The sequence below is a fragment of the Haliotis cracherodii genome, unplaced genomic scaffold (assembly GCF_022045235.1).
Source record: "Haliotis cracherodii isolate W230 unplaced genomic scaffold, xgHalCrac1.p SCAF_9, whole genome shotgun sequence".
In the NCBI taxonomy this organism is placed as follows: Eukaryota; Metazoa; Mollusca; class Gastropoda; order Lepetellida; family Haliotidae; genus Haliotis; species Haliotis cracherodii.
The window spans coordinates 37,098,226-37,106,187 of record NW_027266343.1 but is presented as its reverse complement, the minus strand read 5'-3'; positions in this window follow the sequence as shown (position 1 = coordinate 37,106,187).

Below are 7,962 nucleotides of genomic sequence, written 5' to 3'. Positions count from 1 at the left end.
TTTACCGGTATCAAATACATTACCTTCGAATAACCATTTTCTTGTTTGTTATATTTTTAGCAACCACCAAACATGGTGTATACTTTCTCCTGCCCGGCCTTTTTTCTTCGCGTATGTGCGGAGATAACATGAGACGCCATCATGGCTGTCATAAAGTGCATATAAGGCAGTTAAACAAAGCCGTTTGTCACACTCCTCTCAACAAAAGATTTGTTTGTTTGTTTGTTGTTTAACGCCGCACTCAGCAGTGTTCCAGCTATATGACGGCGGTATGTAAATAATCGAGCCTGGACCAGACAATCCAGTCACTGACATCATGAGCATCCACGTAAATGGGATACGATGAGATGCAGGAGCATCAATCCACGCAATTGGGATATGATGTCATGTATCAACCAGGTCAGTGAGCCTGACCATCCGATCCCGTTAGTTGCCTCTTACGACAAGCACGGATTTCTGATTTCTACCCCAGATCTTCACGTGTCGATCAGTATCATTAGTAATACTCCACGTGGTCGGGGTACGTCTCCACGCTATCAGCTAAGCCCTTAAGTTTAAATGATCGTGATTATTAATAATGTGCATCTATCAATAAAGAAATACGATCACAGGTACTGTAGGCTTCCAGTGTATCAGGGGGCACGGGTGGCCCAGTCGTCGAAGGCGCAGCGATTCGCTGTGCAGAGTTGCGTCCCTTGGGCGAGCCAGAAACCTATGATTGTGGGTTCGAATCCCGGTTCGCCCCGATTATGTTTGTAGGTTTGTCAGCACCATACCCGTGTTCGTGGGTTTCACCAAAGTGGTAAACGTCTGAGACCTGCATCACTTCGGGCTTTCTTCCCACATTAAGCTGACACGCCGTGATATAACTTGAATAATGTTAAAAGCGGCGTTAAACCCAACTCACTCACTCACTCCAGTGTATCATGTTATTGAAAATGGCACGTTTGATGTTCATGCATTTCGATGTTTGATTTGGATAAGCATGGGTTGCTGAAGACCTATTCTAACACGGATCTTCGATCACGAACCCAATTTGATGTTTATTATATACAGTGCATTCGTGTGTAATATGTTCCTAGTTCATACACGAATGACCCCAACTTAGTTTTGGTGGAAGTAAACATGGCTATAATTAATGTTTATGTGAGGCTGGTTGCCCCAACCTCTCCGCCACAAATGAATAACAAGTGTATTATCTAAACATGCATCAGCTGTTTCAATAATGTTATATGCAAACAATTTCAATACTTTTATTTAAAACTTCATTGATCTAAAATACCATTTGACTGTTAATTTAAACAACAAACATTCGGTTTCATCCTCGAATGAATTTTGTCTTCCGTCATCACCCTGAACTACCATCAGAGGTCGGACGATCCTTTATGCATCACACTTCTGCCATTTATTTCACATATGCCTCGGCAGTACTTGGGCATTGGAGCTAATTCTGGTCAGTTAACAAGGGATACATATATCCGGAAACCCGTTTATCCGGACAATATTTGTGTACGCAAGTGTTCGGATAAGCGAGGTTCGACAGTCGTCGGAATCGTACAGTGGACCCTGCCTTTAGCAGAGATTTCCAATTGTAATTGAAAAACTTTGTAGCTTTGATTTGCGAAGTCAAACGTAAAAGGTTTTACTTGAAGTATGCGTGAATATTGTCAATTCTGTTTGGTGAAAGGGCACATTAACATAATGTCTTGGCTGAAAACACAAACATTTAAGTACATGGTGCTTGATTATAACCGTGGGTCGGTTACTGCCCAAATCCTTCTATTACCTGCAATCAACCTTGACTCATTATTTTGTATATGTGCTCGTTTTATAACCGGGAGTTGCGTCCCTTGGGCACGCCAAATACCTATGATTGTGGGTTCGAATCACGGTTCGCCCCGATTACGTTTCTAGGTTTGTCAGCACAATATCTGCGCTCGTGGGTTTCACCGAAGTGGTAAACGTCTAAGACATGCATCACTTCGGGCTTTCCTCCCACATCAAGCTGACACGCCGTGATATAACTAGAATACTGTCAAAAGCGGCGTTAAACCCAACTCCTTTGTGGACCCGCGGTCTCGTCAAGGTCATACATGCACGATAAAGGGAGATAATTCAACGCCATGCATATGTTGATTCGAGGTCAACTCCGGTCCCCAGTATCCTTTGCTTGTCGCAAGAGGCGACGATATGGATTAGAGTAGTCAGATTTGGTGACTTGTATAAGAGCGTGTCAAAGTACGGCGTGGATCTTTACTCATAATATCACTGGTTTGTGTGTCATATAACGACTATTGCTGAGTGCAATGTTAAATACCAAACAAAAACTACATGAAACATTATTGACAGACATCTTGTTTTCGATAAAATGCTATAGCCCCTAATAGTAAATAACAAGACGAGATGTCCAGTGCATTGCAGAGGGAACATGCATAGTGACACCTACATGAGGCAACAATTTCACTATTTCTTTGCTGCTGCTGCTACTGATGCTGCTTCTATATTGTCCAAAATATTTCAGTTATAATATTATCACTAGAACGTTGCACAGATACGAATTTATATATTTTTCCAAATTATTTGTGTGTAAAATCATTGTCATTTCTCTCCAGCAAGCAAGAAGTAACCTACATTTTCAGTGATTAAACGCTCCTGTTTGACTAGACCATATTGTCATGACTGAAAGACAAGAGGGATGATGTCAACTTTCCCTTTATGTAGAGTTATATTCCAGCAGTTCCAGCCTTTGGTGTCTACATTTCACAACTTTTTGAGGTACAATCGAGCATGCTGTTCTTTGGAACGTTTAAAGGGCGGTAACCACACTTGCTCAGAAGTTGTTCGATCAGGGCTACGATTTGCAAGGCCTTAGTGAAACTTCCACTATGTTTTGTGATACACATTTGGTGGATATTTCCAAATTTGACGCATCAGTGACCAAACTTATGTCAGATACATTTCCCTTTTTGAACCAAATGTTCCTGTCTTTGTTCACAAACACCTGATACCATCACTATGTAATAGTGATTCATAAACACAGGCTTACCGTGTAGTCGGAATCGGATTCTGCTTATAGCAGATATTTCTCTTGATTTGGAAAGTGGTTTGTCACCTTATTCTCCCCACAGGGTAGTTCATGGCGTGTACCTGTAGTTCATGGCCTGCACCTGTAGTCCATGGCGTGTACCTGTAGTTCAAGGCGTGTACCTGTAGTTCAAGGCGTGTACCTGTAGTTCATGGCGTGTACCTGTAGTTCAAGGCGTGTACCTGTAGTTCATGGCGTGTACCTGTTGTTCATGGCGTGTACCTGTAGTTCATGGCGTGTACCTGTAGTTCAAGGCGTGTACCAGTAGTTCATGGCGTGTACCTGTAGTTCATGGCGTGTACCTGTTGTTCAAGGCGTGTACCAGTAGTTCATGGCGTGTACCTGTAGTTCATGGCGTGTACCTGTTGTTCATGGCGTGTACCTGTAGTTCATGGCGTGTACCTGTAGTTCATGGCGTGTACCTGTTGTTCATGGCGTGTACCTGTAGTCCATGGCGTGCACCTGTAGTTCATGGCGTGCACCTGTTGTTCAAGGCGTGTACCAGTAGTTCATGGCGTGTACCTGTAGTTCATGGCGTGTACCAGTAGTTCATGGCGTGTACCTGTTGTTCATGGCGTGTACCTGTTGTTCATGGCGTGTACCTGTAGTCCATGGCGTGCACCTGTAGTTCATGGCGTGTACCTGTTGTTCAAGGCGTGTACCTGTTGTTCAAGGCGTGTACCTGTAGTCCATGGCGTGCACCTGTAGTTCATGGCGTGCACCTGTAGTTCATGGCTTGTACCTGTTGTTCAAGGCGTGCACCTGTAGTTCATGGCGTGTACCTGTTGCTCAAGGCGTGTACCTGTTGTTCATGGCGTGTACCTGTAGTCCATGGCGTGCACCTGTAGTTCATGGCGTGCACCTGTAGTTCATGGCGTGTACCTGTTGTTCAAGGCGTGTACCAGTAGTTCATGGCGTGTACCTGTAGTTCATGGCGTGTACCTGTTGTTCATTGCGTCTACCTGTAGTCCATGGCGTGTACCTGTAGTTCATGGCATGCAGCCGTAGTCCCCCTACCCCCGGCTTGCTACGGCACTGCAGTACCTTCATCGACGGCCTTTCAGACGCTCGCACAGGAAAGACTGAACGTTGTGGATGATTTCTATGGCGATATACAGGAACGAATAGCAAATATGAATCCAGATGTCTTTAAGGATGACTTCTATCTCAACTACCTTGTCATTGTCAAGGAGTAGGAGTGGCGTGGCATCTTTAGTTTACACCCCCAAATAATTACAATGGCTCATCTATACAGACATTAAAAATATATCATTAACGCTATTATGATTAACTTCTAGCTAATGACCCCAATCTACCTGTTACTGACGCAGGAATTCCAGAACTTGTTCATGTTTTACCTAAATGCACTGTGAGGCTTGTCAGACTAATCATTTTACCCCTCAACACGCAAAGCATGTGTACCGTCAACTTAGCGTCAACAGATATTTTCCAAATCTTTTCATGTTTTTAATCTAGGCGCTCACGTGATTTCATGCACTTATCCCACGATAGATCTTGATTATCGATCGGGTCGTCTTCACTGGGCGCCGCCAATTTGTTTGAAGCAAGTGCAAGTGTAATCAGAGGTGGAATCTGATTGGTCAGTAGGAGGGACATAGAAGGGGCATAACTCGTAATAGCCACTGGTGGCACTACAATCAAACCCAATAATTCCGACCGAGTTCGGCAAGGGCGGAAAATGGACGATTACAAGATGTTTCTTAGGATTATTGAAAGAGTTTTGTCACATTTATTCATCTCCAAGCCAGACGTCAGCAAACTGTCTTCAAAAGGCTAAATGTAGAGGTTCCCGGAAAGAAATGTTCTGATATTTGAACATTTTGAGCTACTCTTTGACTCAAGATGTATTACCGAATGTTGTCGAGGACGGTGCATCCATTGATAATGAAATCATCAGTGGCACATCATCGTTGTTTCTCCGCTCAATGTAGGCATGTTTCTGTAAGCTATAATCTTTCAATCGTGGGTTCGAATCCCATGTTCCCCTGATAATGATCCATGCTTTATCGGACACACGCATGTGCTTGTGTGTTTCATAACACAAAAGCCCATAACATAATCTTACAATAATTTATTCACTCACACCATATTTACAAATTCATATGTACATAAATGTTTACATACAATCATACACTCACATAAACATAAGACTTATCCTTAATATTCAATTTGAAATCTCTTTACTCTCATCACAAAATACCTGTTCCTTGAGGACACTGTCCTGAGACATAAACCAACAAACAAAACACTGAAAGCTACAGGTACGTTTCTGCATTATGCATCATGTATATTTTGATACAGTCTATGCATGGGGATGGGGCATAATGCAGACCCTGATACAGTCTCTGCATGTGGACACTGGATGGTGCATAATGCATAACCTGATACAGTCTTAATGAGGGCGCTGAAAATGCAGAAACCTATATGATAATGGATTTGAATCCCGGTTCACCCAGATTATCTTTCTAGGTTTGTCAGCACCTACCAATAGTCGTTGGTTCATGAAACATCTCTCCCTTTCATATTTATCTAAATGTCATACATATTTTACTCACAAAGCACAAAACATTTTTCTTCTATTAAAGACTACACAATACAAAGGAACTTAAATATCCAGGAAGGAATGCTGTTTTATGCTGCAGTCAGCAATAGCATAGCTACATAACGGCACCCTAAAAATAGGTCCGGGTCAGGCAAACAAGTGATTGAAAGAGTAAGCAACAGTCCACACCTTCAGAACGGTGATCTCACAGAAAGCTTGCTCACAAGTTTTAACTGCCCAATTGGTCTTCCTCAGCCCTTGGTGCTGGGGTCCCATGCTGCTCCTGAACCTCCAGGATATACATTTCAAGTCAAATAACGCTGCACTCGGCAATATTCCAGCTATATGACGGCGGTCTGTAAATAATCGAGTCTGGACCAGACAATCCAGGGATTGGCATCATAAGCATCAATCCACGCAATTGGGATACAATGACATGCATTAACCAAGTCAACAAGCCTGACCACCTGATCCTGTTATGGTAAGCATGGGTTGCTGAAGACCTATTCTACTCAGGATCTTCACGGATCTCTCAGCTCTTGGTACTAGGGACCCATCCTGCTCCTGAATCTCCATCAGTTCGAGGACATACATGTCAAGTCAAATGATGAAAACATGCAACATACAGAGCACTTTGTACAGCACTGGTAAATTAAACTGGTTAAGCTCCGCACAGAGTACCATGTCGGGCAACAAACATACATTTTATGTAAATTTTGTGAGTGGCGAGTGAGGGTAGGACATGCTTTCCCTTATTGGACACCTGGTGCCATCACTGATTTTTAGTGAACCACTCACGTAATTTACACAACTATTTTGCTCTTTAAGCCAAACTTATTCCAATCTCATTAAAATCAGACCTTAGTTCTCGCTACCGCTAAAACAAAGATCTGAAGACATACCAATAGGGGTCACAGCAGAACGACCTTTCAACCAATCAGTGCCTCGCTTACCAGATTGTGAAAGTGACAGTCGGAATGTGATTTCTAATCATGCAATCTCGAAAACTTTAACATAGGGTATTCCGAAAGATAGTTACAGGTTTAACAACTGAATCCTTACAATCTAGACCATCTATTAGTCATTCCAGAATGTTTTTTTGTTCAGGTTTCAAATTTGTAATCGAGAATTTGTCAAAATATGCTTCGAAGCGTAGTCGCCAATTTGAAAGCTGCCTTCTGATTGGTCATTCAATTGGTCGGTCAAATTTCGCGCAAGGTCGGTCTGACATGACCCGTGATGGGATGTCATCAGATCTTTGTTTAGCGGTAATTTGAGATTAAACTTGTTCTGTTTCGTCTGGTTATTGAGACTGGTTACTCTCTGGCATTTCTACCAAGTGTACAACCAAGATTTGTCTTGTCCTATTATCGATTCCCGACATGGGTACAATGTGTGAAGCCCATTTGTGGTGTCCCCCGCCGTGATGTTGCTGGAATATTGCTAAAAGTGGCGTAAAACCGTACTCACTCCCTTGTCCTATTACATATCTATGCGTGAACATTGTTTTACACCACTTTTAGTAATATTCCAGCAACATCACGTCAGGGGGCACCAGAAACGGGCTTCACACATTGAACCCATGTGGGAATCGAAGAGCAAACACTTTAACCACAAGGCTACTCCATCTATATATCTATGACATTTCCTTTGTTCAAGTAAACATAGTTGATGTCAGGTTGCTTAACAATTAGATGTAAAGAGTTGAATGTATTTTTACAATTTACAATTGAAAGTAACATTAAATGATAAAAATACAAAAATCAGTCAAAATCAAATTAAATTCAAATTTGATTAAACTCTGTGATATCAAAAGTTAAATTAAAACATTTGATATAAAAATGAACATAATAAAAAATTGAACAATGTGAAGTCAACTTAAACAGTGACACATTAACAAGCAATGGACGGAATGATGAGTTTTTGGGAATGTGAAATGTATTGTCTAAGTGGCTGCAATTTTCTGTGCAGAGTTACATCCCTTGGACACACCAGAAACCTGTGATTGTGGGTTCGAATACCAGTTCGTCTTGATAATGTTTCTTGGTCTGTCAGCACCATACCAATGCCCGTGCGTTTCCCCGAAGTGGTAAACGTCTGAGATCTGCATCACTTCAGGTTTTCCTTCCACATTAAGCTGACACGCCATGATATAACTGGAATACTGTTCAAAGCCGTGTTAAACCCAACTCTCTCACTGGAATGTGAAACTTCCCAGTTAAGATGAAATCTGAGAAACTGATTGTTCCCAGATAACAATCTCGTCTCTCAAAATATCACATTGTACATCATCATCCAAAACTAGCTTCAACAC